General features: G+C 42.0%; 1 protein-coding gene across 1 annotated transcript in view; it reads left to right on the top strand.

Moving 5' to 3' along the window:
* Positions 1-852: 852 nt before the first annotated feature.
* The window catches only part of ZNF644 (zinc finger protein 644), a 74,219-nt gene continuing 55,531 nt past the window's right edge, over positions 853-19,540 (top strand). Inside the window, exon 1 of the mRNA XM_050307270.1 lies at positions 853-1,002. The gene's annotated coding sequence lies outside the window, so the exon portion shown is untranslated. The remainder of the gene's footprint in view (positions 1,003-19,540) is intronic.

Here is a 19,540-nt window from a genome sequence, read left to right as displayed (position 1 = left end):
ATTAAATGATACTTTGTTTATTTTTCGCATTTTCAGTGTAGGCTATTTGCATTTACTTAAAATTTGAGTTTCACTGAGTAAAATTCACTCCTGGGTAAGGATCCTTACTTTCAATACATAAGCTGTAAATGAAACTCAGTATGTCCTGCCATTTCGTTTGTTATTAACCCTTGCAACACTTCTAATTTAAATGACTCACTGATATAGTGAGTGTATTCTTAATTAATTGTATTTGCCACACTAAATGAGTCTTGGCTGAAGAACTGGTCTTGTGTTTGCCCCACGCCCCCCAGCCAAGTAGAACTGTAGGGTATAGCAGTGTGGAGCCTGTCCAAAGATCTCAGATGCTGGACTAAAAACACGGGTTCTTAGAGAAAACTTGCAAAGAACCAACAGTTCTATCTAAGTTTAGCATGAATGTGTTTACATACTGTTAAGAGGTGAAAAGGAATTTAATGGGGTTTTTTTAGCTGTTTGCTTCATTCAGTGGTATTCTCTGTTCTCTGGGTGCTCAGGCCTTGCTTTGTTCCTGCTTTTAGTCATCCCTTGACTTCTGAGGGGATATACACACAGTCAAACCCTGAATTTCTGCTGTCTGTTTAATTCCCAACTTTGTTATAACGTTGTGTTGCAATTTTTTTTTTTTTTTTTGCATCCAGTTACGTGGAAGCTCCGTTTTGTGGTGCCAGGTTTGGGACACTCATTTCTAGGACTTAGCTCTACCCAGAAACCACTGGACAAAGGCAGGGATGTTGCTCAGGAACATCCTCACAGTGAGATGTGTTGTAAGACAGGCTTTTCTTTCCCGCTGGCTCCAGTTCCTGCGCCGTCTGAGCTGCTGCCCTCTGCAGAGCACGCTGCAGGAAGCGGGGCTCCAGGGACACCGCTGCACGTGACGAGCCCACGTCCGCCTCCGCCGGGAAGGAGCCCACGGCCCTGCTCAGCACATGAAGACAAACCCTTCTTGGTTATTGCACAGCTGCACCAGCTCTCAGCCACCAGGTATTTAATGTCTTGAAGCTCTCCTGTCCGTGGGCTCCGCTGTCCCTGTCCTGCTGGCCGGCATGTCTGTAGAGCCAAGTCCTGTCAGCCTCCAGTCTGTGCTGCTCCCCACATGGAATTCTGCTGTGTTTCTCTATTAAGAGACTTCACCTCACCCCTTCTTGTCTTCTAAGTGGCACTACAGTGGCATTTTGGGGCAGAAGAAATCATGTTAGGCGAACATAGCTCATAAATATTAATTTCTGATTAGTCTCTATTTGCTGCATATTCTAGACAAAATTTCAGGTTTTGAGCCTACATCTCCTGCTTTCCATATCACTCAAATAGCAGAGATTTTGGCATGGTAAGTCACAGAGGGAGGTGGAAAAAGTGATGCAAAGTAAAATAATGTAGTTCTTCAGCATTATGGCTTCTCTGAGCCCTGATAAGAAACTGAAAAATATAGAAGGTGCTGAAAGCAGATAAGTCACCTAGTTGCTGCTCTGTTTTAGGTATAAAGCCTGGGGAAAGTGGAGGAAGGGAATACATACCCTGGCTTTAGGCTCAGATTGCAGACATCCTTTCTCACAATGCAGTGTGCTGGAGGAAGTGTGGCAAACCTAGGCTGAGTCCTGCAACTGCTTTAATATGACTCAGTGCACAAGATTAGGAGCACTAAGAGTGCTCAGCCTTTGGGACAGATTCTGGGGAATTAAGAGATTCTTCGTCCTATATTGTGTGGCAATCAGACCTGATTAGGAAATGCTGTTAAATCAGACAGAATTCACAGGGCATAGTTTTGCTCTGGATTCTCAGCAGGATGCGGGATTTTCCCTCTGTTTTCTCTGTCAGCGTGGCCAGGAGCTAACCTGTTCATGGCTCTGCAAGGTGAGAACGAGAGGGCCCAGCTCTGCCCCTTGCTGAGAGGTTGTCTTCTCTCTCCCTCTTCCTTCCACCCCTGTTTCTGGGGATGTGTGCTGTAGTCATAGGCAAGTGCTGTGACCCTGCCTGCAGTATGAAGGTGATGTGTATGTAAGAAGTGCAAGGCCAGGTGAATGAATGGACTTTGCTGCTTGCTGAGGTGCAATTAAAAGATTCCCTTCTTTCCTTGCACTCTGAAGTAATGTGTGTTGCTTTCCAATCCCAAGTGTATCTCACAGCATCAAATGTGGTGGCTGCTCTTTGCATGTTGGCCACGCGGTGAGGCAGCAGCTTTCTCCGCAGTTCACAGCAGCCTCCCTGGAGGGGAAGCAGGCTGCTTAGAAGGTCAGCAGGGTACCTGTGCATCACAGGCATGAAAAGCTGCCCTCTTTCTGCCCTGAGGCACAAACCTGCTTTCACTTTGTGAAGCAGAGCAGAAAAGCTGGGGTCCAACAGTGGCAGATATCCCTGAGTGCAAGATGAAGGTGGCATGTGGGTATCAGAAATCCAGTTTGCTTCTCAACGTGACTAGGTGAAGTTTGGTTGGGAAAGTAATGGGAATGCTAAATGTTTGCTGCTAACACTTACTAAGATAACAGCAAATCTCATCTATATTAATGTTCAGCTTCTGAGACTGGATGGAATCTTACTTTATTAAAGAAGGTAAGAAGCCCAGAAGTAGCTCTTTAACCTTCAACTACAAAAGACAATTTTGAAGTCCATTTTCTTAGGAATGCAGTAATCAAACAGAGTAATAACTGATGTTAAACCTGCTTTGAATGTTATTTAAACTATTTCTCAGAAACAAAAGTATATAGGATGGTGTCAGGTTCACATGGACATCTGCTTTGCTTATGCAGTTGTCCACATGAGAAAGAAAAGTTCATCAGCATGTATTTTCTGGTGATATGATCGTTTAGGAATTGTCAAAAGTCATTATGTGATTCTTAAATACTTTCATTTGCTATTTGTTCCAACAAAAGGCTTTGGAACTATATCAATGTTATTTTATAGCTCTACTCATGAGGACATCACCACAATGGGTATCCAGTGTCCTACATCGTCAGGAATCTTCAGCATTGGAGAGAAAAGTCTTTCCCCTCTTACTGCTGAGCTGCTCCTCTTGACACATTTTTGATGTCCCCCACTCAGTCTGTGCCTGATATCAAGTATGCTTGTCCTATTGTGCCCCACACTGCAATGCTCTCCTGTTTTTCCCAAATGTTGTTACGTTTCCTTTCTCATTCCCATGTTTTTCATCTCTCTTTCCCATTTGTAAAATGCATCTACTGTCTCTGTTGTTTTCCACTTCTAATTTAATACCACCGGTGAATTTGTGTCTCTCTGCAGATCATTAAAAAGAGGCTATGTGGGACTGCTTGTAAAAGAAAACACTGCATTCCCAAGATAGGTTACCCACTGGTGTGTATCAGTACTCTTTGTTTTGGAACTTCTAGCTTTGTTTAGTACTTAAAGAGATGCAAAGTGATCTCTGGATCCCTGGTTGCTATTTCAGTGTGAGAATAGAAGGAACACAAATTCAAAAGTTGCAGGACTTGAAAAGACCTGTGCAGCCCCAGGGAAAGGGCAGTTTGCCATGTAAGCAAAGCAAAAAAACAAATTAACAAAATCCCATCCCAGCCACAAAACCAGTCTGTCCCCAGCCTATGGGCAGCTGGGGGAAGTCCTTTCCTCCTTCCCACCCTCTGTACTATCTGCTTCAACCTACCATTGTGCTCAGTGGCTGGAGAGCTGGCAGAAATGGATGTGTGCCTGAAATACCACCCAGAGGGAAAGGCCAAGCTGGCACACCTGTGGTGTAAGGTGAGAGGAGGTCTGCTCCTATGAGAAGCCAGGAGTCATGTGATTGCTTTAATCCAGCTCTAATCTCTGTGGCTGATAGAGACAAAGGGAGCATTTGTGTGCTGAGGTGGGTGGCCGAGTTGGATGAGAGAACAGATCCAACTGCAAGCTCCACACTGCCTCATCAGGCCAACCTGCATGCCAGTACTGACACAAAGGAGGGAGTTGTTGGGGCAGGAAGGGAAGATGGGCTGACACATATTGAGCAATGTCACCACAGGGTCAGTGAAGAGTGAGGCTCTTGGTGCATGAGTCTCTTCCTGGTGCCTGGTTTTAGGATGTAGATGGCACTGCTGTGCCTGTGAGGTCTGTATGTGTCAGTTGATACCCGGGGTAAATCTGTGCCCATGTGTTAAAGCAGCTTTGGACTGACAGAGCCATCCTTTCATTTTGCTTGTAGTCCCTGCTGGAGTGTTTCACTAGGAAAGCTCTCATTCTAGCCCTGTGTTAGACAGGGGCAGATGGGCTCATAGTTGCAGCTCTGACTGGGTTAAAGGATGGCCTTGGGTAGCAGCAGGAATTCTGAAAGGCCCTGCAGGCTGCACCTCCTGGCACAGACTGGCTTTGCCCTTGGCCCTCCTCGGCTGCAGTGCAGGAGGCAGCCAGCATTGCCTGGATGGTAGTTTTAACTCTTTGGTACCTACAATTCAGACAGTGTCAAAGCAGCACAGCAGTAAATAAACCACTGCCCTCCTTCTACAGTCACATCCCTTGTGTTGCCCCTGCTACTAGTGTTACTCAAGCATAGACTGGGAATTGAGGATTGTAAAGTGTGCCTCAAGGGGCTGGTAGCAGCAGTGAGTGTTTGAGCCTGGATAATATCCACTGGTGCTGCATTAACTTACTGTCAGGTAACTCTGTGTAGATAGTGTTTAGCCTTGGTCAATAGTATGACTGTAAACTGAAGCAAATAGCTCTGTCCCGATTACGTTTTCTGGAGGGGATGATGCAGAAAGAAATTGAATTAAAAACTAGCTTTGAAATGAGCTCAAAGCTTTTTACTAACCACTTCGAACTTTAGAACATCTGACATTAACAAAATAATCTTTTTGAAGTAATAGGAAACTGCCATCTGCTGGTAAAACAGTAATGCACGTAATGAACACACAGACTTATGAAGTGATAATTCTTTTGTATTTGACATGCTACAGTAAAATATACACATGACATGGAAGCTGCATATATTTATTTTACTGGTGGTTTTTATTTCCATTTGCATTTTCATATAGAATATGCTAAACAGATGCCTATAACATAACTAACTTTAACGACAAGCACAGAAAACCAGACAATGAGAATAAAGAATGAGGACTAATAAAAGCAGATGAGCGATCAGGATGATGACAGCTTCCAAATGTGTCCTATTTACATTGCTAATAATGAATCACAAGCACTTCCTTTTTTGTTTCCCCCCGCCTTAGACCCTCCTGTATGACCAGAATTATAGCACTGAGAAACATTTCCTTCCATCTTCAGTTTGATTTGTGTGTGTGTGTGTGTGGTTCCTTACACAAGCTTGTAAATAGGAACTGGGTCTTTAATTGTTCCTGATTTAAGTAGGTCATCTTCGCCAATACACAAATCTTTTGTTTCTTGTAAGCCAGGTCTGCTATTGAAAGGATATGGAAAATATTTACTGCACAAATATGACATGAGAAAATAATTTCACAAAGGACCGCTCTCAAATTATATACACAAGCAGTTTTCATAAATCACAGGTGTGATGAGTACAGTACAGGGGAGAGACTATCAGATTTCATGTTTGTATAGTGCGTACCAAGTAGGTGTGCTGAGCATGACTGTGTCGCCAAGGTGCTGCTGCACTATAGATAGCGGTGTTAGCATGAATTACCTCCCATGCAAACATCAGGCCACTGGCCCTTTTCAGATGCACGTGAATTGCTTTATGATTGTGGTTATTCCAAACATAACCTATTGTTTTAGCAAACTGATCTTCTCATAGGAAATGTTTAAAATGGGCAAAGAAAAAATAGGTCAGTTCTTCCTTTGAAATCAGAGAGAAGTGTGTATTTGTAATATTTCCCAGGCTTATTTCTTTGGAGCAGGTTTGGCAGGTATGAGAGGAAGTTAAAGATTTATTTTTGGTGCTATGTACCACATGTCATACCTGCTCTTCTGAGACAGTTGCTTTTATCTCCAGCAGTACCTGCTGTAGTAGCAATGAAAAAGTGACTTGAATCCCATTTAAAGCATGTAGTGTGCACTGTTCATGTGCCACTAAAGGAAAGGGAAGGCTTGTTTGGGAGACTCCAGGCAGAGTTTTTATGCGTCATCGTAAAGCAAACATGTTTGCATCCCTCTCAGCAGTGTTTTTGCCTCTGAAGACGTTGTGAATTAATGTGCCCAGCTCCATGGCTTGTGACCCCAGCAGATGCTGAAGGGCTACAAAGATGTCCAGTTTGGAGTGCCATTGTATTTATGGGGTCTCTGCACATGGCTCTTTTTGTAGCATCCAGGTGGTTCCTTGTACAGGACCACTTCTGGGGGATTTGTGGTGCTGTGCACACTCCACTCACAGCGGTCTTAACCAAATGCTGTTCAGTGTTTTGCCTGAAAAGAGTTCTGCTTGATGGCAGAGGAACATTAATACTATAGTGCCAACTCCTCAGCTCAGGAAAACACCACAGCTTTTTCGAGTTTTAATCTGCAGAGGATCTAGCCTGTGGTGCATGGTCACAGAGCAGGGACACTGCGCTGCGGCCTGTTTACTGAAATGCTCCAATAGCAACAAAACATGTTCAAATGGAAACAGAGCCAGGGGAGCAGCGGTGCCCATGGATACCTGTTAACCGGTGGGAGCTGAAGCACAGTTACCATCAAAGACACTCCTGTCCTCTGCTTTGCTCTGCAGCACTTCAGTCTCCCTGCTAAAGGGACTCTGCCTTTCAGCTGAAATAACAGTCCCAGTTTATTCCAGGTATGCCACTGACCTGCATGACCTATAGGAAGAATAAGGTAAAGGCAATCAAAGCAGCACGCTCCTCTAGCCTCTAAGGGCTATAAAATTGGAAACATAGGAAACATGAAATGAGGATGAGGGTTCACTGTTACCTGCTAATAGGCTAAATCGGGAGTTCAGTGAGACTGAGATTTGACCCAACAAGAGAAAGGAGATGAGTAAGAAATGATCAAAAGATAAAGCTGGTATTTCCTTCATGTTATGCTAGAATCACTCTGTTCAAAAAGTCTCTCGAACCATGGAGAGCTGGGGCGGGCAGGGGTGAAGAGGTGGGTTATGGTGATGGAAGGGTATTGTCATTACATAAATTGGAGCAGTTCAAGTCTGTTTAACTGTTTAGTGCCACATCCCATTTGTCTTTTCTGGGCTTACTTTGCAGTGGAATGGAGGAAATTTTGCTGACAGCACAACTGGTTGTTTAGCTGTTTCTTTTCTCTGTGTTTCCAGAAAATTAAGCACTGTGTCCTGCCTCTGCTATGTTCAGGGTTTGGCAAAGGGCTTTTGATGGGTTTGCCATACTTTTGGCCAAGACTTAATCCCATTTCCTTTTCGTACTATCCCTCCTGTACTCAAATGCAGTGGTCAGACTAAGTAACAATAAAGCTACTAGTAATTTACCAAGGAGCAGGAATACCCTTAGTCTGTGGCCAGTTTCTAGCAAAGTGTTGTTCTCAAGATGAATTCAGGTTCTTGTCTTTGCAAGGATTACTGTGTGATGGACTCAAAAATGATACTTAGCAGTTAAGTGCTGTTCAGAAAGCAATATAACATTCACTTTAAAAATCAAGAAGCATGAAATAGATACTATTTCACTTGCATGGTAAGCAGGGAATACTAGGAGAATCATGAAATGGCTGCACATTGTTAGTCTCTGTGAATATAACGACATTTGGAGACCTCTGGTATTCATTTGAAATAAACAATGAAATGACTCATGTGCTGTATACTTGTCAAATCCAGGCCTAGTGATCAGCTAATATGCTTTATCAGCCAGGCAGTGTACATGAAGATACTCTGCTGATTGGATTTGGGCCCATGAAGAAGGCAAGTGATTAATCTGCAGGGGTTTATTTTTTCTGAACTGTTAATGTCCTTAGTTTCAGAGCAACAGCCCATGGCTCATTAAGCAGGGAAGATCTGAGCGCAAGTGTGAAGGGCAGCACACAAAGATTCTCTATAAATCTCTTGTTTGAACCTTAGGGGGTAGAAAAATTAAGTATTGGAGAAAGTTTGTCCTATGCTGGGGCAGAACCAATACTCTCTGAAAAGCAAAGGTACTGTTAGAAAATATGTATGTATTTCAGCCAATTGGTATAAAATCTAAAGCACAATGTAAGGTGGTAGTGGACACTTGGTACTAGCCCAGAAATGCACAGCTGCCGCTTCAGCTGACCTGCTGTGACAGCCATGCTCTTCTTAAGTCTGTTGCTCCATTTCTTTGGTGATTACATCTCACTCTTGCTGTGTTCTTTCCACCTGTACTGTTGTGTACTCTGGCATCTAATCCTGAGAAAGCAAATGTGGCTGATGAGCCCAACTGCCTCAACAGAAATGCAACAGGGGAAATGAATACTTAGGCTGAAAGATTTTTCAATATTAGATTAATCTTAAGGTGGTTGTCTTGAGGTTATTAGCCACCACTTATAGTCTGTTGTACCTGTTTATAAAAGACTGTCATCAACTGAAATATTTGAAAACATGTTGATTTCAGAAAAGTATTTTTCTGACAGTATGGTGATTTGTGAGCATTAATTTCTTAAGCCTAGTTACTTTCTTGAGAAATAGGGAAGTATTTCAATGCTGTTTTTACAGACTGGGAAATGTAAGGCTTAGATGTATAGATTTAGATCTGCATACTCTAGTGTCTGCTAATTAGCATTTGGCTCTGCTTGCTTTCACTCAAGTCTTTTCCTCACCTGAATTCCAGATCATGGAGCAGCTGTGTCCTACGCAGCTCCTGGTACCTCTCTGATTGCATCCTGTGAGCAAATCCATGCTGGGAGGGAGGGTAGCAGTGAGGGGAGGCTGTTGTGAAAAAGGGGCAAGGAAGATAAGTGAATGACTGTCTTGCTTCAGGCTGCAAGAAGGATGTACCAAGCTCCCATTTTGACCCTGGGAACCAGGAAAGAAGAGTGGCTGCATGGAGGGGAGCAGACTGAGACTCTGTGCTTCCATTCACAAATGTTCAGATCAGACAAGAGAAGACAGTAAACCAATACTGGGAATACAGACAAAATCATGGGCCCAGTCTAATAATTTATTTGCTCTAGGAACAAAAGACTGTTGTAAACTATTGTAATTATCATGGACAACAAGGTCATTGGAAACAGGAGCGCCCAGTATAACAAAACAAAACAAGCCTCCCAAAAAGACTTCTCAGTCCAACAGTGCAATTTTTCCCTGCTCTATGGGCTGCTCTAAATGTGACTGTTATGTTATGAGATATGTACCCACGATCTGGACTTCTGCTGTGCTGTGGAATGCAGTGACAATGGGGAAGGATTGGGAATGCTTGCAAGAAGGGAGAGCAAGTAGATTCCAAGGGTTTCTGGGCTTCGCTTTCTGCTGAACCTCTTCTGGGTGGGTTTTTTTTTTATTTTTCTCCCCTTTTATGCTTTAAAGTTCTACTATAAACAATTAGAGGAAACTTAGCCATAATACTGCCTGTGAAGGCTAGGAAAGTAAGAATACATTCTACATAACCACTTTCCTTTGTTTGTCTTTTTTATCTTGTTTATCTTTGATCAACTGCAGATGAAATAACCAGCTAACTGATTTCCCATACAGGGCTGCCACTCATGCTGATGAAACTCTGCTGACATGGGTGTATGCTCTGTAGCAGTCTAGCAGTATCCATTTCTTATTCCAATACACTGACAGGTCACTTAGAGAGACTAAAAACTCTATTCTGAAGTGGAAAAGAAACCGCAATTTCAATTTTGTTTTGATTTGAAATTTTCCAGCTACCTATCAAGACCAAATCCTTGAACTATTTACTTAGAGTAACTGAAATACCCCTATTTGAAATAGTGGATATGCAAGATTTAGCCATTAAAGAGTTGGGGTAAAATTAAAATCCCCTTCAATAATAACTAAAGTCAGAGAAAATCTTTCAAGAAAATTAAACACTTGATCAAAAAGAGAGAAGGGTTATTGTCGAGAGCATAAAGATTAAACAGGAGAGTTGTCTCAGAGAATAACCATCAATGATAAGTAGCAGGCAGTTAATAATATCCCCTCAGGGATCTTCTTTTACTCATGTAGGTTTTTGGACAAATACAGTGTTACATTTTTTATAGTTTAAGTGTGAGAAAGCTTCATGTTATCCAGAGTAGCAATAAAACTTCAGTGGAATAAGGACAACTGGAGAGGTAGGGAAGGGGTGACCCAGAAGATGAAACAACAGGAAATCAGTGACAGTTTTTCCATATAACTCTCCTTTTTAACCCCCAGATTCTGAGACATCTCAGTCTCCCTGACATGCCTGTTTTTTCATATCCATAGCACTGTTTAGTGCTGAGATTTTATATGGTATTGCCCCTCAATATGGAAATGAAGGAAAGACTAAGTAGACTAAGAATGTGATTCCATGTTGTAATTAAGAGCTGGTTTAAAGCTTGATCATGCAAATTACTAAGTTGGCAGAATTAAAGGTAGTCTATAGCCATGGAAAGGCACATAGAGTGGGAAGGGTGGGGGCAGGAGGGTCTGGAGAACCTCTCGAGCCAGCTCTGCAGCTGGAGAAACTGTAACATGAAACAACTCCCTTGATCTCTCATTTTTCTTCCCTTATTCTCTCCTCCTATGTAATTACAATAATAAATCTTTTTGTTCCTTAACCATCTTGTAGCCATTGCAAACATTTAAGAATTAATGCAGTTCTCACACATGATGCACATGTTCTTCATGTCCCCTTGTGTCCCTCCATTTATTCATTTATCATGTACACACAAAATTCCCATAAAATATTAATCTGAAATACAAATCTCTCTTTGCATCCTGGGAGCATTTGCATATAGCAATGCTAACGAGAGTATTAATTCTGCATGCACAGTCTGTGGACTGCACATAGGGCCAAATCTCCCTCGGCAACTATGCTGAAATCAGTGACAATTTCAGAAACATTGTTTTCATATTAAAAATTCTGAGTGGAAAGCGACTGTTTCCTAGAAGAGAAAACGTTGTCTTTAAAACTCAAACGAGGATTTGAAGCTTAGTTTTTGATTTTTTTCTTCTAAGAATTCCTCTGTAAAAGGAATTTTATACTGCTCTTGGTTTCTGCTCAATGGTTTCTAATAGATCAGTACAGTCTAGAAACAAAAGGGTTTAATTTTTTTAACAGTGCTGTAATCCATGGGGAATCTGAAGATTTCTTTTGCCTTCCTTCCTTGGGAACATCAGGAGTAGCTACACTTCTGCTAGTTGGGGCAGAATGTGCTGTTGCAGATGGACCAAAAATAATTCAGTTAGGCTGGAGAGAGGATCATTTTCTCTGGGGTAACAAAGAGTGAAAACTGTCTGAGCAGGCATTTGATGAAACAGAAATGCCAGGAGAATCCTCTGTGGTGGAGAAAATCTCTGTACCTCGCTCCTGGCCACGAGCACAGGGTAGGGTTGACCTGCCTTCCATGGAGGCGAGAGCCCTAGAGCTCTGTGGGGGCCTGTGGAAGCTGTGGGGAGTGGGTCTGGGGCAGGGACACATCTCTCACCTCATCTTTACTATGGAAGGAAAGAGGGAAGGGTCGGAGGGAGGGAACTATCTTGTATAAGCCTGATGGTCTGCCTTGGATCCTTCACCTTCCAAGGCAGGTTTAAGACAAAAAGTAGTACCAACAGTGATAGATGGGTTGATTCTTTGTCTGCACCCAAATCCCACCAGACACAGAAACAGAAGGACGTGTTACATACAAGCCCTTGCCCAGGTTCAGTGCATCCCCTAGCAAGTAATTTTATTCTCAGTGGTGGATTGGTAAAGGGTTGCTTTTCCCTTAGTGAAACTCTTGTCACTGGAGGTTTCCAAAAGATTTTTACAAGGAAAGGCCCTGCAACTGAAGTTGGACCTTTTTTCTCTAGGGACAGTCTCTGGTGAGAGGCAGTTGCCAAAGAGGATCAGATCCCTGCTGCCAGGAGCTGCATCCCTCAGGGAAAGCTGGAGCTCTCAGTGGGTCCCTGCTTGCTTTTTCTGGATTTTGCAATGCTCTGTCTGCACTTGCAGAAAATCAGAACACTTACTCCATGTTTCAGTGTATTTTCAGTTTGACTTTATTTCTATTCTGATATTCAAATTTTGATGTCTGTAGTTTGTGAAAACAGTCAGTGCTTTACTGTCTACAGGAACAATGCTGTTGATCCCTCAGCTCCTAACTGTAAAGCCTTCCTTTGGCTACACAGCTTCTAAAAACATTATAAATGAAGCATGTGAGACAACCTCCACAGCTGGAGTTAAGCACTTCCACGTGCTTGCTGAATCGGGGACCGAGTTGTTAGAAAGATCTTTCGGGACTCACTGGAGATCCAGAAGAAATAAGTCTTGACTTAACCAAACCATCATATTTCTCTTAATCACTACTACTACATCATCTTTTTTCTTTCACTTCCTTCTTATTCATGCTTAAATGAGAAACATCTGTTTCCATTTTTCACATTGTTCTGTTATGTGAGTAACGATATCAAGCATGGGGTTTTTTTCCTGCACTGTGAAAGAATAAATTAGTGTTAAGTTTTGTGAAGTGCTTTAAAACACTAAACCAAAACATCTGTTTCAGCTGCAGGTCATTAAGATGAAGAATTCTTGTCTGTGTGCAGTACAAAACTGCCAAAAAATTTATCAGCCCAAACACATTTTTTACCTGTCTTTTACATAACAACTGAAGATGGTGAAAAGACAGTAAATCTTCTTCAGGGATGGAGCAGTTAAAAGTGCTCAGTGCAGTAATCCACACCAGTACCTTGTAGTAATGGATCCTCATCTGATCTGGAGATGCCTGGAGATTGCTCCAGTGTCTTCAAGCTCCAGAGTCTCCTTGACCTCCACATCTTCCTGTGCACAGCTGGGCACAGCATTGTGCAGGATTGCCTAATCCTCTATAGATGTCTGTGTTACTGAACATCTGATAAAAATCTTCCCACCTGCCCCCAGTCATTTAAGACTTGGATATGGTTTCCAGGGCAGAGTAAAGCTCACCTGGCACATCTACTTTACAGGTGGGCTGAGATGCTCCTTACATGCCAAAGCCCAAATGTAGACGTGTATGTTCCTTTGTTGATAATTATCTCCTTTGCAAAGCACTTTGAGGTAAAGAGATGAAAAGCCAACAGCTTTTCACCTGAGAGCTTGACTATTAATAAATAAAATAATGTTAACAACAGTGAGTGCATTCCCTGAATTCTGTAGGAAAAAGCAAACCTTGCAGGCAGGTCCTAGCAGGCAGGTAGTAACTTCCTCCTACAAGAGGCTGGGTCCAGCCTCTGCCTGTAATTAAAAGGTCCTTAGTATAAAGCAGGTGTTTGGCATCTGGCAGGAATGGGCTCAGAAACTGGATAGGGCTTTACTAGCTTCTTAAGAGAAAATACTTGTTTGTTCTTCCAATCTGACAAAGCAGCAGCCACTGCAGTGTTGAGCAATTCTGTTGCACTGTGCTCCCACCCTCCCTGGAGCAAATGAATGGGATGGTTTGGGGTCTTTAGCAGCCCCGTGCACTTTTTTAAAGAATCATTGTGCCTCCCATTTCATTTAAACCCTCATTTTGCGAGGCAGGAGACTGCATATATATTGCTGCACTGAATCTCTTCACCTGCAGCTCTCCCCACCCCCAGCTTATGAGCATGATTTCCTTTTATGCACTGCTCTGTCACAGCTTGGCAAGTTTCCCAAGACAATCCATACCAGAAAGGAGAATATGGCTGCTGAGCCGCGTAGACGGGAGAAATGCCTTATGTAACAGATTCATTTAAATACTATGAAATGTTGAGACAGCTGAGACATAACTGAAAGCAAAATGCAGCCCTTAATCTCTAGCATCAGTTGTGCTTGCCCTCACCATCATCAGCATCTAATAGTCACTGCCTGTCTCCATTCACGTCTCCATCTTTTTCAAGAAACTGCCTGCGGCAGAATGTACAAACAGCTTGGCAAGCGGTTTTAGGAGCAGGGGTTTTATTTTTTTTTCCTTCTAATTCCTCATGAGCCTCATGAGCATTTTCCCACTAATATGCCTGTGGCATCATTAGGTGTTTAATGAGAGTGATGTTGCCTGAGTATTATTGTTTTTATAGCTCATTTTATTTTGACAAGTCTTCCGTTCTGTGGCAGTTTATAGTGTGCAGCCTTCTCCTTCCTATATCTGACAGGATTTGCAGAAATATCATCACAGAGGCATTGTCATAAAACCTGAAATAATAAATTGTCAACATTCAATATGTTTGAGTGCAATATGTGTTCAACACCACAGTAGTTTAATGACATCAAATAATCATTTTTGTGTATTTCTTTTGTAATACTGAAGCACCAGGAATAGTCCAATAATGGCCAGTCTCAGATAGCAGTTCACTGCAATTCTGCACAAACAATCCTGTTTGGCTTCTTTTATCAGTTCCCCAAAAGACCAGCTTAGACTCCAGTGGATAGAGGATCACAGTCTTGTTCCTCACATCCAGAGTCTGGATCATTATATGTTGTGCTCAGAGAAAAACTGCCAGCACTGTACCTGCAGAAAACAAGGCTGCTGAAGTTATAAGTCTCGAATAGACACATGCAATGTCATTTTACCCCCTACATGTTGACTGTGCTGCACCCATTTCTTTACTGATTAAATTAAATGGATACAGGTTTTGTGTACAGACAAGACCATAATTTTTACTTAGGAAAATGCCAGCTTCATATACCATATAGTATGGATGATCAGCGCTGAGCAGTGCATTTATTGAACAACTGTGTCTTATGCAAGAAAAATGGTGATGTTTTTAACACACTAACCATTAGGTTCTCACTTTGATATGATCTTTCAAGCAATGCTACCTTGGTTTAGGCTGCCAGTGCAGTCTTATTGCCACAGTGGCAGAGCCTTTAAAACAACCAGCTGCCATCAGGAATTTAACTTGCTTGCCTTTACTAAGGTGAGGGAAGTTATTGGAGAGGAGGACAGTGAAGGTACTTTTGCTACTTGCTTGTGTAATGTGTCCTGCATGACAGTAAAGGGGAGGAAGCTGCACCTCTCTGCAGTCCCTTTTCTCCTCCCACTGCCGCAGCATGACTGCACAGCCATTTAGCTTTTGGGATTCCCCATTGCTGGTTACGTGCAGGAGGCCCCAGAGGTGTCTGCCTGTGTTCCCAACACAGACACGGGCAGTGGAGCTGCACAGCTCCAGGAGTAGATGATGTTAACAAAACGGTCATTGTATACATAGCTACTGTTTCAAATGTTCATATCCTGGCTTCCAATAACTCTATGTCTTTGTTTACATGTAATAGCTGTTAGAGAGGTTAAATGGCTTTATTTTGGAAACCTTGACATTTCTTCTGCCAGTACTGAAGCTGTAAAGATCAGAAGCAAAGATGTGCCTTTTTACTCTGTTTCTTCTGATAGGTTTTGTCATTTGGCAACTGTTGTTCTATCAGACTTTGCAGAATTTGGACAGGATTCTGATCTCCTACAAAGTGACACACACACTTATTAGAATGCAGTAGCAGGTTTGGGGTCTTTTTTCTGATTATATCATGCTGAGTGCCACGCATGAGAAATTAGAGTCTGTCTGTTATTATGTGACCAAACAGCTGCAGGAACTTCTAGTGAACACTTTTAAATAGTAAAATAAAAATCAAAACAATATTCCCATGAAGCAGAATGTAAAGCAGAGGGTCTCATTCTGCAAGTCTCCCAGGCTTTAGAAGAGAATGATGAAATCTGGACTATGCCAGTGTTCTTACATTTACAGTTCCGTTGAGGTAAAGTATAAAATAAGGAGAAATTTTGGATGCTTCTACATGCTTTTTCATGGTAGTTCCTTTTTCCATAGCCTCTTTTCAAACCCAGCCCAGTGTAAAAAAAAAAAAAAAAAAAAAGAAAGCAAGTAATTTCTAAATTAAATCAAACACAAGACTTGAGTTTGTGAGGTTTGTTTGAGATCCCATGGTTAGGAGGCATGGCAAGTTGACATTGATACATACTACTTTTTATATCAGATTATTTTCCTTTTAGGTGTACAGGTAATCACTCACATGGAATTTCCAGTGGGGAACTCCCTAACCCATTTAACTTTCCTGCTCCTACTGGGAAATGGGATTTGTTCAGTCAGCCTCCCCTCCCTGCAATTAAAATATCCTCATCCTGCTCAGAACAAAGAACTGCCAAGTGTAGGGAGGCCACCTAGCTTTGTCCCTTCTGTCCAGTAGAAGTGCTTCTGTGCTACAATTCATCATGTGCCCTCTGGGCTCCCTGGCAATGCTCCAGCTAGGATGCTACAGGAAAATTGCTCAGAAACCTTCTCTGTTTCCTGCACACACACATAAAACCTGGACCATCTCCACTCCTCAGTTCCTTTCCTTGGAGCACCCCTGTACCTGCTCAGCTGAGCCATATGGCTTGGCCTTTACACTACAGCTCTGCAGCTGTCTGTGTCACACCCACCCAACACCTGTTCAGCACCACCTGGCCATGTGACTCACTGGTTTATAGTGACATTATCTTCATCAGATCCCTAGTCCAGCCCCCTCCACCTGGCCCCAGGCTGCCATCTGCAAACACTTTGGCCTTCTCACAATCTTCCTCTGTGTTTGGGAGGCCACAGCTACAAGTCGTTGGAAGCCAAGATATGAACATTTGATGCCTTTCTTGCATCTCTTAACCCAGGGGAGGTTCAGCCACCTCCCTTCCAGAAGGAGAAGTGACCACCTTCTATATTGTTTGCAAAGCAAAAGGAGAGCACTACAGATTCTGTTTCTGAAGTGAAGGCCGGAGTGGGTCATCTCGGAATGGACTAAGACCTCAGAGGTGCTGGCTATCCCAGGAGGGGAGTCAACAGGCTGCTGCAGCAAGATCAGAAAGGTAGAGATTGATGAGGCTTTTTACATAAAGGTGTGGGGGGGTGTAGGGTGTGAGTTGTATGTGGTACATGTGTACTGATGTCACATGAGTACTAGAAAGGTCTCACAAAGTATTCTGCTGCTGATGTGGGATAGATGTGCCTAAGAGACCTGGAGATCTAACGCAGCGTGTAGGAACAGCCCCTGTGCACCTACCACGACTCCTAGCCCCCACCTTGATTCCCAACATCTCTGCATTCAGGAGCTTCCCTACTTGCTGTTGCCCCAGGCTGTACTTTACAGTGACCCTTTTCAGCAGGAGTATAAAAGGGCCAAAGTTAACGATGCCTGGGGTTAGAAATGGTGGTTCTGTGTCCTGAATGTTCCCCATCATTTCCAGCCCTGGCCTCCTGTTAGCATCAGGTATCATCAGCTTCCTGAACTACTGTGAAGCACTGTGATCTCCTGTTGCTGGGTCCTAGGCAAAAGCAAAAGCAGTATGTTGTCTCAAACGACATTTTCAGCCTCTCTGCTCTCAGCAGGCTGCAGAGCTGTTTGATCAACACAAGCTTTGACAGTCAGGCATCATTAATTTTCCACAACCTACTACTTGAAACTCCTGAAAGGATGGGCTGTCACTGTTCCTTTTAGCCCTTGCTGGCCTGAACTGCCCTCTGCACTGTCCTCCTGCAGCACAGGAGGGCTGCATGCCTCAAGCCACTCGTCTCCTTCCTCGGGCCTGGGATTTAAATTCTGTCAGCTCTGCCAGGGAAAAAAAAGGAATTCTCAATATGTAATTATTTCTTTTTAAAGGATGAGATAAACTGTAACACATTAATGATGAAAGAGATCATACACAATTCAGGCTTAGTGAGTACCCATTGTCTTAAATTAATCCTAATAAGCACTGTTTTCCCCAGCATGTGCCATTTTAACAGTCACTGTGGAAAGCTGTGCTTCCTAATGTACTATCACAAATGTGATGACACCCTCCTCTTTTGGAAAGCATAATTGATATAATGTGACAAAAACACGGTTATTGCTTATTCGTAAATGGGATACTTTAAAAAGTACTCTCACATTGATTGGGTTAAATGACTTGCTGATTAAGACATCTACATGAAATATTAAACCACCATTATCTGGCTCCTGTTAAGATTCAAAATCAGGATTCTCTCTTGTACCAAGTAAGTAAAAACTATATTCTGCTGTTTTAGAGGACAATATAAATGTGGTAAGTAAAAGCCAGAGGTATATTTGAATAACAATTCACACATAACTTCTTAAAAAATTCTATTATGCTTTGGATGGAATTAGAGAGACACATTTGATACACTAACAGATAGATTTGAGTGCTTCCTGGGAGTGTTCAGACATAGCTTCTTCTGCTGAAATACCAAAAATTAAACTACTCTGCTGACTATTTCTGCTTTTACAGATACCCCATTTTTACTGTATGAATTGTCTGCGTGGTCTATCTAAAAATATACTTCCAAAGCCTTATCCTAAGTTCATTTTCACATACTTTGTTGGAATCCAGAGCCAAGGGCTGTGAAACTGGGACAAATTTTAAAAGGGAACATAACTGTTCTTCTAGGTTTCTTCACTCTTTCTTTTGTCTGAGAAACCTCTACTTAGCATGCATTTCAGGATAAATATTTTACAGTTACTTTAAATATGTAGATTTTTGTTAGTGGCAAAATTAGTGCTAGAATTTTCTTTCTTTGAGCCTGGCTGAAAGCTCATTAAAGTCTTCCCAGTTATTTCACTGAGCTTATAATGAGACACTTCATGTCCCTATGAGCTTCACACTAAAAACGGTAGTAGTGTAAGACAAGATCTGCCTGCAAATCCCAAACCTAAGACAGTATTTCCTGAATGAGATAATGGCAAATGAACTGCTATTCAAAATAATTCAACTGAGAGTTTAGGTGGGATGTGATCTGGAAATACTGGACAAACAAGAGAGAAGTAAAAGTTTTAATATAGCCTTGATCATTGCACTGAAGATACTTTTTGGCAGATGACTGATGATGTATGTGGTCAAGCTGAGGAGCTAAAGAGATGCTTCTCTTCCTTTGGCATAGAAAAAGATTGGTAGAGACATTGGAAAGAAAAAAGTTATTGGGTAACAAAACTCTCATTATAATAACCCCAGGTTGTAACTTGCTCTTTTCATTTCTGTTAAATACCACGCCATACACTGATTCTGTACAACCACAGAATTCAATAAATAATTTTTCACAGTTGCATATTAACTCTAAGACTGTGTAAAACCATCACAGTTTTATATTGTTTTTTCCCCCTCCTTTTCAGGATTCAATTACAAAGGTGTCTATTTTCATGCCCTGAAGATATATACGTATCCATACACTACAGTATAGTCTAAAAAAGCTTTTGTAGTTTTTTTGTTTAAGCTTTATCTCTGATGTTAGAAAACTCAGGTATATTCATAATTAATTGTCTTGATCAAAACCAAACTCTTTACAATTAAGAAACAAACAGAAGGTATGGCATATCAAACAGACTTTCTGCTGCTGTGATCTTACCTAAACACAAAATAAGCTCCTCGGTGTTTCCACATTAATAGTAATAAAATGCTTTTTTGCTTTCTTTATTTCTTCTTTAAATATGATTATTATTTCTTCCCATACACAAACCTCTGGTGCTTTACAAACAAGCAATAGTAAAGATTTTTGTTATTGTTTATGTCAAGCTGAAGGACGAGAGGTTGTATGTCCATGTGACAATGAAAGAAATCAGAATCACTGATG

The sequence above is a fragment of the Myiozetetes cayanensis genome, unplaced genomic scaffold (assembly GCF_022539395.1).
Source record: "Myiozetetes cayanensis isolate MyiCay16 unplaced genomic scaffold, myiCay2020 scf12, whole genome shotgun sequence".
Taxonomy (NCBI): domain Eukaryota; kingdom Metazoa; phylum Chordata; class Aves; order Passeriformes; family Tyrannidae; genus Myiozetetes; species Myiozetetes cayanensis.
Note: the sequence above shows the minus strand (reverse complement) of the source record. Positions and strands in the feature narration are given on the sequence as shown.